Here is a 17,175-nt window from a genome sequence, read left to right on the forward strand (position 1 = left end):
ATTTAGGGAACTAAATTAGCCTTTCTTCAGTCCTTGGGAAAACTATGGAGGAAATTATCAAAAAAGCTGTTTCCAGACACATGAGACAAGAATATGACCAGGAGGAGTCAGCTTGGATTTTTCCCTGGGCAAATTATGCTTGATCAATCTGACAGCCTTCTGCAACAAAACGATTGGGTCTGTCGATGAGGGAAGAGTAAGAAGTCTTGAGCAAGACTTTCGACACTATCCCATAGCTTCTGCTAGCCAAATGAGAACAACTGGACTGGATGGGTGGACTGTAAGGGTGGATGGAAAACTGGCTGGACCTTTGAACTTGAAGGGTCTACAGTTTCAAGTCTAACAGTTCATGATGTTCCTTGGGGGTTGACACCAGTTGGGGTCAGTGCTAATGTCTTCATCAGTGACCTGGACAATGGGAATGGAAGTACCTCAGCCAGACTCCAGATGACACTGAACTGGGATGAGCAGTTGAAGGACAGCGAGGGTAGGGATGTTACTTAGTGGGATCTAGACAAGCAAGAGGAATGAGCTATTAAGAACCTTATGAAGTTGAACAAGGACAAATGCAAAGTCCTGCACCTGGGGAAGAGCAAGCCATGCATCAATACAGGCTGGGGACCAACTTGCTAGGCAGCAACACTGCAGGATAAGACCTGTGGGTTCTACAGACAGCAAGTTGCACATGGATCAGCTATGGATCCTTACAGCAATGAAGACTGAATGTATACTGGGATGTATTAGTAACAAATTAGCAAGCAGACTGAGGGAAGGGATTATTCCCTTTTGCTTGGCACTGGTGAGGTTTGACTAGAGACCTCCAGAAGTCACTTCTAATCTATTTTTTCTGTAATTCAGTGAAATGATTTAATAATTCTTATATTCAGTAATATTCATTAGGTTTTGTTCTGAGTTCATTAGAGGTCCCTGGCAGGGTTTGAGTTAAAGTAATAACTATACATATACTGAACAAGAGTTTTTTCATCTGAATCAAAATGTGGAAATTGGTAGGATATACAAGATTAGGTCCTCAGTTACTGGCACAGAGGAAATATTCGCAGGCAATATAAAGGTAAAGCATTTTATTTCCCAGTTACTTGCATAAACATTTTTACTTTGAGGGGGAAGCTTTTTAAAAATTTGTTTTAACTTTTAGTTCTAATAGTTCTAATTTTGACCTTTGTACTAATCATTAATAAATGTTTATCTAGCTGCATCAGAACTACACTGTTCTCCTCCTCTTTGCCTCCCACGTCAGTGTGTAGGATTAAGTAGAAGTGCTAATTCTAGGTTATTGAGTATGGCTTTGATGATTACGGTTATAACTGAAGAGTAAGGTTTGAGATTTAGCTTTGAGTTTGGGGGTTGGGATTTTTTTATTTATTTTGATGTGGATTTTTTGTGGTTTGTTTTGTTTGTGGTGGTGTTTTTTGTTTCGTTTTGTTTTTTTTTTCTGATGGCACATCTTTACCAATGAAGATTACTACCAACTGACTATGAAGCAAACTCACAAAATCCAGTCTTTAGACTGTGACTATGCTGAACTGTGGAATATATGCTTGGGGTCCTCACTCAACTTCAGATTTCACTGAAATGAAAAGCTAGCCTGAAGCCAGAAATTTAATTGTTGTAGAAAGTTAAAGTTCCTCCTCTGTATAATTCGTGAAATGTGAAGCCTGATTTTTCTCCCTCTTCTACTCATAAGAGGGGTGCCTGAGGCCTTGTTTTCAAGACCAAAATGAAGATCTCTTGTCATTTTGGTCGTCAGTGTTTGCAGAGCCCAGCTCCTTAGCTTGTCTTTGTCTTGAGCCATATGGGGTAGCCCTGCCTACAGACTTGATAGCTACAAAGTCACTTGGCATTTTAATGAACCTACTGTTCAAGAAAAGAGGTTTTCATTAGGCTTGATCTAATGTTTGCTTATTACTGAAAAGATCCTCTTTACACAGGATCTAGTCCAGCACAATTACGAGCCATGATATCACTGTCAGGAATAATATTGTTTCTCCTCTCTCAGTTTTTCCTTCATCACAGTGGCCTGTATAAACAGCTGATCTAAACTATTTTTGCTTTGCTTTTAAGCTGATGGAATGGTTAGACTTACTGACATAAATTGATATGGGTCTGATACTGCACTACTTGTTCATGAAAAAATAAGTGAAAGTAGTAATAGCATAAATTGATATGGGTCTGAATTTTTAAAAATAATTATGATACTACATTGGTTGATATGAGGAAATATAACAGGTGACATTTTTTATGCCTCCAATTTGGCCGTTTCATCTGTGCTCACTTCGACCACTGTTGACTGACATTACATGCAAGTTGCAACAGCCATTAATTTTAAAATAATCTGCTTTGAAATATATTTTCTCCCAAATCTATGCTTTGTCCCTAAAGCAAGCTGATCTTAACTTAAGGTCAAGCAGAAATACTCAAGCTCCAACTCCTGCTAAATGCTTGGGTTGATACACTGCCATCTCTGTGGAAAATGTGCTATGTTTACTCCTGGGGAGCTGCAAAACTCCCATAGGAGTACCATGTGCTTGCACTATGGCAAAATGTGAGAAACCGCATCTTAAAATCATCATAATGGAAAGAGATTTGGAATATCTGCAGATAATTCTAGCATATGTTAGTTGATCGCTTTCCCTCTATCTGCTGGCTGCACACTTAGAATTACATAGCACAAATCGGAAGAAAATTTAGGTTGGATTATACAAAGATTTCTGATGACAGTTTTAAGTAATGAAGTCATCCTGAAATACTAAGGAAGTCGTATGTCAGATCTCTCTCTCCTGTGTACTAACCTATTTAAAATAAATTTACATTTAATGTCTGATATGAAACCCACTGAAGTTAATGGAAAGATTTTAATGCTCTTTGACTAAAATGCATATACAAGATCACACATTTTATGTGATTCTATTTCTATAACAGCTTGGCAGGATTTACTATTCCTATACATTTCCAGCAAGACTTCCTCCAGTTTCTTTTGTTATTACTATTTCCCCTCATGGTAATATCATACACCTTTTCTCTTCAGCATCTCTCTGAGTTTCCTACTAGCCAGCAGATGAATTCTCTTCTAAGATGTGAGCTGTGTGTGACTCCCCAAACCCACCAGTCTGGCTTCTGAATGCAGCTGTAATTAAAAACAAAACAACAAACAAACCATGAGTTCCGTGTTTTGCAAACTGTCCAAGCCAGGACTTCTTCCTAATTCTATCTTTTTATTTTTTAAATTCTTTGACTTTATGTAATATTTCAGTTTAAATTCTGGTTGGAGATATATTGGCTTCCTATCTGCTATTGTTAGCTCTTACTTCATGAAAGAGCAAAGCTATTTCCTGCAGCAAACACTGCTGGAATGCAGTGTGACAATAATAGACATTTGCTGTTTACACACAGTGGGTACTATTTCTTTTCTGGATAGCAATTTAGAATACCTTTATAATTATTTGTTATATATCCAGAAGGAAAAGGCTTTGGTAGTGTTAAGTCAGTGTATTAACTGCTGTAGCTTCTTGTGAAATGCATTTCTGAGCCCTGTGATCTGGTAAGAGATGAATTTGAATTAAAACCAGAAATTTGCTAGTAGCAAGAGGTAGAGAGAAGGGAAATAGTGATCAGCAACATCCGGATGTTGCAAATAGGCCTATATTTTCAGTGAGACATCCCAGAACTGAGGAATGCACTGTTCTCAATATGGGAGTGTTTATGATCCAGTTCTAGGGCTTTTTTGTATGTCTTTATTCCTTCTCTCTTGAGCCCTTCTCCTTCCTATCTCTTCCAAATTTTGACCTTCTTAGATTTTGCATAGCTTTGCAATCTCTGACTAGCAATGAGGAACTCAGTCAGACCCAGAATTTGGCACTGGGACGCAGTAGAAGTTTGTGGTCATCTCTTAAACTTTTAAGTGTAGTTGTAGAGAAAAAAAGTAATGGTAATGAATGTTTGGAGAACAGTTACATGACAGCTGTGGTCTCACATACTGCACAGCGCTCACAACTGCAAAGTCAACACTTTCCAACAACTACCACAAAATCATATTGTAAATATCCTATATATAATTACAGTCAACATCACTGGAATATTGCAGACACTGTTGGAATATTTTCTTAGTAACTGCCATCTTCTGTTTGCATGTTTCTCTTTCTGATTTTAATTGTAACTTTTGTATATTTCTGCAAAGCAGACTAAAATTACTTTGTCCATAATCCTGAAAGACTTCTGATGCACTTTACGCTTTAATATAACCATGCCTAATAGATGGACTACAGCAGCTTCATAAATATTGTTCATATCCCTGCCAGATACTTGGCTGAGATAAACATGTATCTAGTTTATTTAACATGATTAACTACCTGAAGTATTAGAATTTGTATAACAGTAATTCACAACAGCCATGGATTGCAAGATTGCTGGAGAGACACAGCATTTTACGAGACAGCCCCAGTTTGATGTACATGCTACATTGGGCAGTGCTAATGGGCTGCGATCCAGTAGCCTCCTTTCTCCTCCTACCCTGTAAAAATGATGCTGGGTGAAGATTTGATAATCCCTCGTCCCATTCAGTAAAGAATTAAATGAGGCGTTTTATTTATTTGCCATCCAACTGATACGCTTTCCCACATTTGTACCAGAGAAAGCCAGCAGCGTACTAAGGAGAGTACAGCACTAGGGCTGGCATAGTTTCCTTTACTTCCCTTCCAACTCAACTTCCTTTCCTCTTCACATTAACATAGAGGCTGTGAATCAGAGCCCATTGCAATTGCTGACAACCTTGATATCCTTAAACAGCCACTTGTTTTAATTACTGAAAAAGGTTTCCTTCCATTGCCTTGCATAACTATGTTGGTTCCAGCTCTGATAGTCTAAGGCCATCTCTGAGACCATGAAGCACTGCACTGAGCTACTTCATGCTGCAGCTGGAGAGTGTCAAAAACAATGGGAGAAAAAAATAAGCCTGAGTTCTTTGTAATGTTGAGATTTTTATAAGCCAGTCAGGAAGACAGTGATGTAGGACCATGTAAGTGAAGAAGTTTAGTGGGTACCATTCTGTATGGGAGCTCTGAAGACAGCGATTCATCACACTTTCTGCAACTGTAAATTGCCACATTGATTTAATTGAGCTGTATCTCATGAAACTTGAGGTACCAAAATGTGATGTCTCTAGAGGCCTGCTGAGATCTTAGGTAGACTAAAGTTGCCCTTTAGAGTTGCCCAGCTCTTTTCACTGATGCCATAGGGAGGCCAGGAAGTCTCTGCTTCCAGAGCAGGCATTGTCTATTGAAGCTTTTTCTGTGAAAATCTGGACCCATGGAAATCAACGGGGAATTACCTCTCCACGTCCAGACAGCTATTGAGCTGGAAGAAGAAGGTTCTTAATAACAATCATTTAGCATAAATGCTTCGTTTCAAGAATGGGAAATTGATCTGACTAGTTGATAGAAACTGCAGACTCTGTGTGTCTACAGGAGAAGTGGGGAGAAAAAGCAGGAAAGTAGGAAATGTCATTATTTTCTCATTCTTCGAATTAATACTTTGAGGAATAATTTGGCAATTGCTCATTGTTCTAATGAACCCCTGCTCTTGATTATGATAAATACTAAATTCTATGATAATTTCTCCCTTGCTTTCATTGACGAAGTTGTCAGTATTGACAAGATACAATGCGATTTTATTTTTTTTTCTAAATGGGAAGCAAAAAGCAGAAGATTTCCTGCAATGCTGCAAAGTGCTCTGAGCCGGTGAGCCTAATGCAGGGATGCTTATGATAAAGCACTGCAGAACACAGTTGATTAGAGCATTGAATTAACTATGCTCTCGTGCACTCTCTCTCTCATCATCTTGTTCATTCTTTCACCTTTCTATTTCACCCTTTCAATCTGCACATTATTGTTTTCTTGTCCAGAAGCTTTTTTCAGAATCTAGCACAAATTCCAGTGCTTGGCTTTCACCAGAAAACAAGCCCCAGTGTTCTGCTCCAGTGAGTCCCAACAAATCCTGCACATGGTGGCTTCTTCAGGTCAGGCTCCAACAGTCTATGTATATTAAATGGATGCGGAATAATACAGAACAGCTGTATAAACCTATGATCTTTCGTGCTTATTTGCCTATGAAATGTCATCACTGCTATGACAGCAGCAATCAGACCTAGAACTTCTCTTTCTAAAGGTACAGTTGAGCTTAAAGACCCAACACAGTCCGTCAAAGGGTATGAAGTGAAACCAAAATCAAGGGTAAGGCTGTGTCTGCAGGCTTGTGATGGGATGTAGGAGCATATCCAAGCTTGTGCTGAATCTCTTCGCCCCACCCATACTGTCTCCAACCATTGCCTTTAGCCATGGGGCACATGAGGATCAGGTGGCATTGACTCAAGAACAAATGTTAAAGATCATATTTACATTCATGCCAGCGTCCTAAAGTCTCTGTGTTAGGATAGGTCAGATGTTTCTTCTGGTTGGGAGGCTTGTCTGAAGGTTCATATGTCCACATACCTGTCAAAGGCTGAAGCTGAGCTCCCTCAATATGGACCACTCACTATGCACATGACAGAAAGAGTAGGTCAGTGGCAGTAGGGATTAATAACAGGTTTTCTGGCTTAAATATTTGAATGAGCCTTCACTGTCTGCACTAACACATACAATGGTATTAATGCAAATGCTTTAACAAACTTCAATCTCTGTGGAATTGTAATTTACTCCTGTGAACTGAATGCATGAAAATGTTAGAGCTTTCTGACTGAAAGGCTAATTCTGCTCTTGGATATACTACATTATTTTCCTACCAAAGTGAGACAAGAAAGTAAATGCTTTTTGGAAGTAAATAATATCAAGCTGAAGAATGGTGTATATAATGAATATACACTTCCAGCTATATGCTTGCATTTGTTTTGAGGTAAGGCAAGCCTGATAGAATGAGTCTTCTATTTTCTAATATTAAGATGATATTGACTATCATAATAGGACAATGTGTCTTCTGAGGGCGTTTCTGATCTTACTGTCAGTTAGGCCTACAGTGATAGCATGACCCCTGTTCTTGTAGATGCTCATACCGGGAATATCGTGCTGCACCTCAGACCCAGGTAACACTAATGGCTGACCTGAAGTTGTAACTGGCAAATGGAAGCAGAGAATCAATGGGATTTCACCTTTTAGCTATTTTTTAATTCAAAACTCTATTGACTAATACTCCAAAGCAAACTTCCATTAGAGGTTCTTCTCATTTAAGTTAGAGCTCATTCTGCAACCTCTGACATGAATTGGGGCTTCTGCAATCAAGATTGTGAAAAGTCCTTGCATTCATGCAGATATTCATTGATTTTACCAGGCATTGTGAGATTCTGCGGGCTCATTCCCATGAACTGCTGGTAGAAATTGCATATCTTTTAAAAACTTTAAAATTCACTTTTTTTTTGGTCCTGTATCTGAAGATAGGATGTTCTGCTGGGCATATGTAAAAGCTCATAAATAGAGTGCATGTTACTATCTAGCAAAAATCCATTTTTATGAGCTTTTAAAATATAAACAAGATATTTTTCCTTAGTTGTCAAATTCTCTTGGCCCAGTATGACATCCCATTAGGCAGATCAGGGGTCCTGAGTTAAAAGAGGATGGTGCTCTTAGCCTCCTTATGGACAGGATTCATATCTGCTGCACAGTGTCTTTGCAGCTGCCATAATAATGCATATGACCAAAAAATTCCAGTCTTTGTATGTAACTTTTGATCACAGAGGTTTCCTCCTCCAGCTCCTGCATGGCCAGGACTGCTCCCATTCACCTCCTGCAGTACGTTGGGTTGAAGTAGCCTGGTGTGGACTGTCCTTCTGACAGAGACTCCACAACTCTGTCATGAGGCTCCATCAGAAGGCTTCAAGCTTCCATGACAGCCAGCATCCTTGGGCATAAGTAAAAATTGCAGTGGTGCCTGAAAAAGTGAATTTAGTAACCTCCTATTGCTCAATAATTTTATTCCAGCTATTCCTAACACACATGTAATAAAATTGTGTTTCAAGTATCAATAGCATTCTAGTAAAGCATCTGATGCACAGTTTGGGGAGAAAAAACCAAAAAAATCTTCCAGGAAGTCACTATCAGGTGGGAATGAGATTAAAACTCTTGGGTTTACTGTTCAATAGATTTAACATTCACTGTTTAAGAAGCATCGGTCTCTTTCTGCATGATCAATGTTTAAATATTAATACTTAATATACTAGGAATATTGTTTTCTAGTATCAAACTGCCTCCACCAGTAAAAATTGTACATCCAAATAAACGTAACAAATGCATTAACCTAAACCATATCTCTTTTTAAAAACTGCCAGTGTTTAATTGTCTCAATTAAAAAGCAACACTCTGTAGCAAGCAGATGATGAAAACACTGAACAGAGCTCCCAAGCTTTTAACAACAATGGAAATAAAAGAAATAATAAAATAGAAATATGTTCTCTGCAATGCTTCAACCACTATTACTTAAGACACAGTTTAATTTATTTGGGAGAATGCTAATATGAGTTCTTTTACTTCTTACTTTTATAGAAGCATACAAACAACTCTCAAACAAAAATCTAGTTTTATATGTGCAAATACTATGAGAATATCATGATAAACCAAGTAGTCTCACACCAGCACTCTTCAGAGTTCCTCATATTTTAAAGAAAAAAGAAAGAACAACATAGAGCTTATACCTGTGTAATATTTGAATAAATCCCTTGTGATGGATATTTCATGAAAATATAAATGAAATTCTATTTCTCTTGTATAGTTTGAAGGAAAGAACTTGTCTTCCTTCCAAAATACTACGTTTCAATCAAATTAATATAAACCAAAGCTACAAATACATGCTTATGAAAAACAAGTAAGCATTTTCTACAGTGAAATTATGTATCTTGGGAAGTTGGTCTTGAATGTGGTGTAAATGCACTGATAGAAATTCCACAAAGAATTCTGTCTTTTGCTAAACTGATTAAGGTTGTGAATGTGGGATTTTCTGTTGATGTTGCTATAATTAATTTTTTCGTATGTTGTTTATAAGGCAAAATAATTTTGCAATTATCTGATAAAATTATTCTGACACGGCAGGACTATTGCCTTACATAACAAAATCAATAGCTTGAAGCATTATAAATGATCTGGTAACTGCCCTGAAGAGCTGTATTCTATTACTTCTCCTCATTTTCCAACAGGAAAGTAATGAGTTCCCCAGCCCATACATACAGTTCAGTCCTTTATTTCCATACGCCCTATGAGATAGGTCTGAAAATGTGAAGCCTATTGTTAAGAAATTCAGGTCTCAATTTCCATAAAGGCTTAACTCATTAGTTCACTTCGCTTGTCAAGAAGTGCAGTTAGGGCAAAATGTGGATCTACAGTTAAAAAGACTTCAACTTGTTATTCTTAGAGAGGAATTTGCTTGGAGTCCCTGCCTAAGTACAGAACCTGACTATCTCCCATGCATGAATAAGAGTCACCTACATGGTTGTCTCTGCTAGGCTAGGACTTATTTGAAACAATTTATAACAAAGAAAGAATGCAGGCAAAGAAGGAACCCAGTAGCTGGTGTAATTTGACAGCCTGATTATAGTTAAAGCATAACCTCAAGAGGCTGGTGATTTGGATTCAAAACCAATAAATCTACATGTATCTATAGTTTACTGCCTATCAGGACTGAGGCAAGATTAAATAAATCTCATTTGCTTAATGAAAAAAGAACATCCTGACACAGTGAACAGCACAAAAGTGACTAATCCATCTCTATCTTCCCCAGTGAATATTATTCATTATGCTGTTTGCTTTTCTAGAATATTTTTTCTTAGTCTGAAGCAATAATTGCATATGTAACTACTAGCATGAGATATGTATAGGAAAACAGAGCCAATAATTTACAACCCATCAGTGCAATAAATATCTCTTGGGTTTTGATGAAATATCACCAACCTGAATGTCTTTCCTCCCACACACACTTTGTATATTTCTTTAGACTGGTCACCACACGTCTGAGGAGAACAGATCTTAATCAGAAGGTGTTTTTCTGGTTAGTTGATTGTGTCTGACTGACATAAACTCCACCTGTGTAACCGTGCACCTCAGCAGCGGGATAGCTCCCTAAGCAATTTCTTCAGGTTTAGTTTCTCAATCAGTTTTCTTAAGGAAAACAAGTTGAGAACACATATTTTTCACGATTTCTGCAGGACTCATTTTACGGATGTCGTGCGTGTGAATGGTCCTGCTGGGGAAGCAGTTAGCCGTAACAAGTTACTGAGAACCACTGCAAAAGAGTCATAAGAAACAACTTCGAGTAAGTTCGTTTAAAAGATGTCATTTGTCAACGTGTTCGCTCTCAGCTCCTGCACGCATTTGGCTCAGGAAAGTTTAGTGGCCTCAAGTGAGGCTTCCTCTGGGTCCCGGCACCCGGCGGGGAGCGGCGCTGTGCTCGGTGCTGGCTCTAACAGAGAGAAGGCCAGCGGTTTCTGGCGCGGGGACACCGGCGGGGTGTTCCCCCGGTCCTCCCAGAGCAGGAGCCCGACCTGAAGCCCTCGGCCGGCTCCCTACCCGCCATGGGGGCCACGCTCCCTGCCCGCTACGGGGGGCCACGCTCCCGCCGCGCTGCCCCGCGCTGCCGCCGCCCGGGCGCTGCCCCGGGGGCGGCCGGCGCCGCTCCCGCCGCTGTCCGCGGTGCTGAAGCGGGGCCGGGCCGGACCCGCAGCCGGAGGCAAAGCGCCCGGCGGCTGGAGGTGCGCGGAGCGGCCGGGGAGCGCGGGAGGGGGCGGCTGGGGGGGCACGGCTGGCACAGCAATAAGCAGCGATGCGGAGCAAGCCCCGAAGGAGCTTCTCCCGCCCCGCCGCGGACAGAGAACAGGCTGCGAGCACGACGACTCGGGGGCACCTGCCCCCCCGCAACCGTGGCTCGCTGAGCCGTGTGGGGCGGCCTCTTCCCCACCACAGCCCTCTGGCCCTTCGCCGCCCCCTTTTACCAGGAGAAGAAAGTTCTGTTTATGGTATCTTTCTCTCCACCTTTGGGACCGGACCTGGCCGGGAAGAGGCGGCGGCAGGGGCCGGGGGAGGGGAAGGGGGGAGTTATTTCCTACTTATTTATTTATTTAGCTTTTTCCTCCCTCAGGTCGCCATGGTGATACTGAGCTCGCTCTCCCTCCGATCAAGAGGAGATGGGCACCCCTTCGAGAGCATCTCCCCTCCCCTCCGCTCCAGCTGTCCCTCTCCCCCGGCGGAGGCTGTCTCTTCTCTGCCCGCTCAGCGGGGCCGCGGCCGGGGCCGCACCGCCCCCTCAAGCTGGCTCCGGCTCCTTTCAGCCTGGCCCCGCCTGCCCTCAGCGCTGCCCCGGCTGCCCTCAGCCTCGCCCTGTCTACCCTCGGTGCTGCCTGCATCAGCCCACAGCGACCCCAGCTCCCCGCAGCGCTCCCGCCCCCCACTGTCCTCCCAGAGGAGGAGTGAGACGGGAGCAGCCAAAACAGCATCCCCTCCCCACCTCCGCTTTGAAGTTCTTCCCGGCTTCGGCTTTGCCTCTGGAGTGCCGCTGGGGAGGGGGCGGCCAGGCAGGACGTCCCTGGTCGCCCTCCCCGCAGGTGCTCGCTGTCGAGACCCGAGACGAGGGAAAGCCGGCGGAGCCCCGGCTCCGTCGCAGAGGCAGCGCTCTGCCCGAGGGCGCGGCGCCGGGGCTCCGGCGCGGAAGGTTCCCGCGACAGCAGCTAGAAACGGGGTCCCCCGGGGGCCGGCCCGGCCCCCTGCCGTGTCCCACCTCCGCCGCGTCCTCCCCGCCGCCACCTCGCCGCTTGCCCAGCGGAAAGCGGCCGAGGCTGCTCGCCCCTCGGTTACATAAGTAACGCACCCCGTACCACCCGGCACTGCCGCTGTGGCTGCCCGGGGGCTTGAGGAAGGGCATTTCTGGGGGGGCTAGAGAAACGCAGCGGCAAGGAGCCGTAAGGGCACAGGTACCAAAACGCAAGCCCCGACCCGCTACCTCCTCCGCCTCCCTTCGGGTAACCCTCCCCGCCTTACCTGGCGGCGGCACGCTGCTCTCACTCCATGCCGGCTTCCCGCGGGACGGGGCAGGGCGGTGCTGCCCGGCTCTGCACCGGCTCCGGCTCCTGCTTCCGCTCCGGCTCCGGCCCCGGCTCTGAGCCAGTGGGTGCGTGCGCGTGTGTGAGCGCCGCGGGCTGTCACACGGCCCCGAGGATGCTGTCGGGCGTCTCCATTCCCCACGCCGCTCGCCCACTTCCCTCTCCTCTTCGCCGCCGCCCAGACGGGCAAGCCGGGGCAGCGGCACCCGCCGGCTGCTGAGCTCTGCTCCGGGCCGCTTCTCGCCGATCGCAGCGAGAGCGGGGGGCGACCGGACGGCCGCGGCGGCGCCGCGCGTGTCTGCGTTGTGTGTGGAAACGAGGGAGGCGGCGCAGCGCGGAGCGCGGCGGGCGGGCGGGCGGGGGAGGCGCGGCCCCGCGGAGGCAGCCGCGGGCGGGCCCAGGGGCTGCGGCCGGCGCCGGGGGGCTGCGCTAGCCCGGCCGGCGCGGCGGCGGCGGCGGCGGCGGCGGCGGGTCGGAGCGCGGCTGGCGGCAGCGCCACCTGCGGGCAGCGCGGGGCGGCGGGGGCGGCGCGCTCCTTCCGCGGGGGCGGCCCGGCCCGCTGCCTGCGCCGCCCCCCGGCCCGAGCGGGGCGGGCGGGCTGCCGCTGGGGAGGTTGAGGAGGGAAGCGGCGCCTAGCCGAGGTGTGACGGCGGGAAGAGGGGAGCCGCCCCCGCCGGAGAGCTCCGCCGCCTCCCGTGGGGCTGGGTGACACGGCGGGCGATGGAGGGGGCGAGGCCCCGGCTCTCTCCCCGCAGGAGTGAGGGCACCAGCTCCGGCAGGCTCTCGCCCTGCCGTCTGCCTCGGGACCGTCCCGCCTTCCCCGGGTGCGTCCTCCCCGGCGGGGCGTGCAAAGGAACCGTAGGTGTATCCAGGTGAGCGGCGGAAGCCTGGGTCTGTGCCCCGCGGGGCTTCTCTGGGGCATAACAAGGGCTGATCTCGCGCTGCGAACGAGCCTGCACCTCCTGTTGGACACTTAACAGCGTCTTTCCCCACTCTCCTCGCTGATTTAGTCTGTGGGAAGGTAGTATCTTTGACACTACTTTCCCGTTCTCACGTTTGGTTGAAATTGGCCACCAGACACCACGTTCCTGGGAAGGAAGGGCAGCTACCAGACGAACAGACAGGGGCACACCTTCAGACACTAGCAGACATCTTACTTAAGTCTCCTTTTCTTAGAAAACCTAGCTGCAAAGTAGAACTACGGCGGCATTTGCCAGACGTCATCCTGATCGTTTTTCTTGTAGGATGCATCCTTTCCAGGCTACCGTGCCTTACATTTCACCTTTTGTGTCTACATTGTGTTAAACTATCCATATTCCAAACCAGGTAATTTTTTTTTTTTCTGAGATGAGCTGCAAGCCCAGCTCCACAGCTCATCTGTGCTCTGTGACCACAGATCACCAATGATCTTTCTTCTTTTTTTTCTCCTTCTGAGACAAAAGTAGTATTTTAAACCAGCACCACTTTAGCTTGTAAAATCTCCTTATTTGCATTTCCTTTCTCACCTCACCCTTCCTCTTCACACCTTCCTACATTTCCTAATGTACTTTCTGGGAATCTTTTTTTTTCCCTCTTGTCTAATCTCATCTGAGTCCATGTGTTTGTGTTGTGGATGTATTATATCATGCTAGTCTAAAAAATGGCTGTGTTCTAGTTTCTTGAGCTTTTTTTCCATAAAAGGGAACTTCACTGAAAAGAGCAATATGAGGCCTCATCTTCCTTGGAGATTTGCACGACTATTCATTTCTTCTTGCAAACTACTGTTCTTTCAATCTCTCCCCTTTTGCTGGGAGCATATCTACTGGAACAGCATCTGTTCTCCAAACTGAAGTTGCTTTTCTAGAGCCTTCTCCACTTGTTACTCGTTTTTCATGCTTTCGTTTGCCAGCACAGCAGGAAAAGTGGGCATATTCGAAATGGAGAAAGGGTTTCTGTGGAACAAGGATATGTATGAGCTTATCCTTCCTGACTTCATCATCCTGACACAATGTGATGTATGGTAGGGCCTTTTAGATCTATTACTTGTTAAATATTTCAGGAGGAGCAGCATATGGATGGTTACATTGAGCTTGGAACCATAACAGCATCATTAAATTGCACAAACCCTTGTGCTTTCCAAATGACACTTTTTCTCTTGGGGCACACAAACTAAAACGGCTCTTGAACAGGTGCACAAATAATTATTTTATACTTAGCCTGCTGTCCCCCTTCAATCCGTTTCTCTCAGTTGCAGTTTTCTCTAAGCCAGCTCCACGGATCTCACTGCAGAACCTCTCAGAGTCTATTAATACTTATGCTAGCACACACAGAAAAGATGCCTGCTACTTTCTTAAGGTTCCAGGCAAATGCCTGACTAGTACGCTGCTGAGATTTCTTTTCCCTTTGTATTTTGGTTGAAGGCCAAAGCAGTACTTGAACTGGCAGTCTCTAAATCTATGTTGCTCGTTCAGGGTGATTTCAGTTAATGGGCTTTGACTCTGAGATCTGTCTGGCCTTCCTTTGAACGAATAGTCCCAGAAAAAAACTTGACTTCACTAGACTTGTGCTTTGCCTGAGGGAACAGTTTATGTCAGGAACTGAAGTCTGTATCAGCTTGAGGTTTTTGGAATTGGTTTTGGAAAGTACATTTTTTAAACAATAGGAAAAGTAGAGGCATGGGTTGATAAGAGGTGGAGAGGATTGGTACATCCTACTTTAGATGCCTAACCTCAGGGATTTACATTAGCAGTCTGCTCCACTTAGGCCATTGAAGAGAGAGAGGAGCCGGCGGAGGGCTACTCAATGCACCTAAAATAAACTTCAGTTCTGAATTGCCCTCTGGCGAGTTTTTCTGCCTCGCCTCCTGCTAATTGTATAGGGATTGTGTAGATATTGTGGAGAGATATGAAGACTAACTGCCTAATCTAGGATCTGACGCATGATTATCCCCCTCCACTTTTCATTTTGCCAATGCAACACGGCATTTACGCATGGAGAAATCACTTGCCAGCACCTCTCTAGGAGTGATTTTGATGTATGCTTGCCAACTGGAGATACTTGTATTTCAGTGAAGCTACAGCTCCCAGTACATAATGTGAATGCACGTGTTATTCCCATGACCTTATCCTGCAAACTCGTGACAATGTTAGCATTATTTAGTTATCATCCATAAGTGTATGCAATGCCATCAGCTTGTTACATACACTGTAGTTTCCGATACGCTGAATCACCTTGTGTCAATCCTGCGTGTATGGGTTTTGCTTGCTGTGTGCATTCTGCAAATGCAATCCCATACATGACAAACAGCATTACTTGTTTGAGGTCTGATGAAATTGAGCCAGAGCTATTGGTTCTTCCTTTCAAGTTCTGAAGTGTTTACTTTTCTTGGTATATGTTCCTCCTTTCCTCTAGAAGGGTTTATTAGATGAATCAAAAATGTGTCTGAAGAAGAATTCTGGCCACAGAATAGCGTTTCATACATAAACTCTGAGTTTTATCTGTTTTAAAGAGTTAGTGGGTTTTAATCTCTCTCATTAAAGCATTGCTCTTTAGCTGTAAGACAAAGTTTCTCCAATGTTCTTCTCAAAATTGTGGCACTTACCTGGAGATATCAAAATCACTCCCGAACGCATCAGAAAGCATCTGTTTTTATGACTAAGGTGTACACTTTGACAGTCATATGGCTAGCTGATCCTGACCCACGGCTCTTAGACACCATCACAAACCAAAAGCACATGAAGCTCAGGCCTGGGGATGTTTTGATGTACAAAGGGAACAAATCATCTGGCAGCTTTGGAGAAGGCGCCTTGCCTGGAGCCTCCTTTGCTCCTCCTCTTGTTATTGCATTTTTTCTCACTGGCCTAAAAAGTGTAAGTCTAGATATTGCTTCAGACCATATGGCAACACTGAGCTTTTTTGCACAGCAGTAGGAAAAGCTATGGTTAGAAATGTCTGCTTAAAGATCAGCTAAAACAGTTTTGGTTCGCACAACCTGATAATAGTGACAAAGGGTCAGAATTTGCTAATCTAACAGCAATTTTAAATCCTCAGTAGGTTTTACGGCCTGCTGGAGTTGAGGAAATATTGCAGAGCAAGCCATTGGAAAGTGAAGGGGAGATAAGGAGAGACTAGTGGGTGGAAGCTGTCTGATTTTGTTTTCTGGCAGGGAGAATACCAGAGGGAATTCTCTTTCCCAGCCTACCACCCCCATTTTTTCCTTATTTACACATCAATGCATGATTTTTTGGTGTCTAACATTTCCATAATGCAATCTGGTAAACCTAGCACAGCTGTTTTGAAAACCTGCCTGATATCTAAGATCGCTTTACTGTGCAAAAGCTCCTATTTCACTTGCTAGTCTTCCCGTTTCTGGATGTCAAGATAGGGAACGGCTATAAATATGGAGTTAGGTGTCACAGTTGCCGAGATTTATTATGGAGAGGTTTGCAATAACCTTCTCCCCTTTACCCTTTGTCTATGTTCTATATTCTGCAGGGTAAAGTCTATGTCTCCTGATATTTTTGGACAGTACGTGACACAACAAAGTAACTTTCCTGTCTGCAATCAAGTACTTTTGTATCAGGAGAACAAAACAAAACAAATAAGCCAACCTAAAGCTATTGATCTTCATGGAGCATTATAAAAGCTGCTTATGTAAAGCTGTTTTGCGACCATCGCAGAGACGCAATGGCAAGCTTGGAATTTTGCTGCACGCAGAAGCAAAATCTCCCCATGTTTCCCACAGTATCCCATTTGGTGTGCAAACTGTCTTGCCTGATAATGTAGCTTCGTGCTTGGCCGTCAAATGTCTTTATGAGTATTCTTCTTTCTTTGTAAACTGCAGAACACATACCAATCATATGAAACTTCCTCCCTCCCCCCCACTCCCCATCCCCAAGCAAATTTAATTAATCCAGGCTTGTTCAATTTTAATCTCCTTCTACTCCTTCTATGAGTAATTATTTCAACTATTTAAATCTCAGGTGACTCCCTTCAGCTCTCTTGTTTTGCTGAGATTTCTTAGTCAATTATGAATTTTAATTTTCAACAGGTAAATACTGCATTTGTAGTCTTTCTTATATATATTATAGAGCAGTCCATCACTGCTTCTCTGT

This window comes from Tauraco erythrolophus, chromosome 1 (assembly GCF_009769465.1).
Source record: "Tauraco erythrolophus isolate bTauEry1 chromosome 1, bTauEry1.pri, whole genome shotgun sequence".
In the NCBI taxonomy this organism is placed as follows: Eukaryota; Metazoa; Chordata; class Aves; order Musophagiformes; family Musophagidae; genus Tauraco; species Tauraco erythrolophus.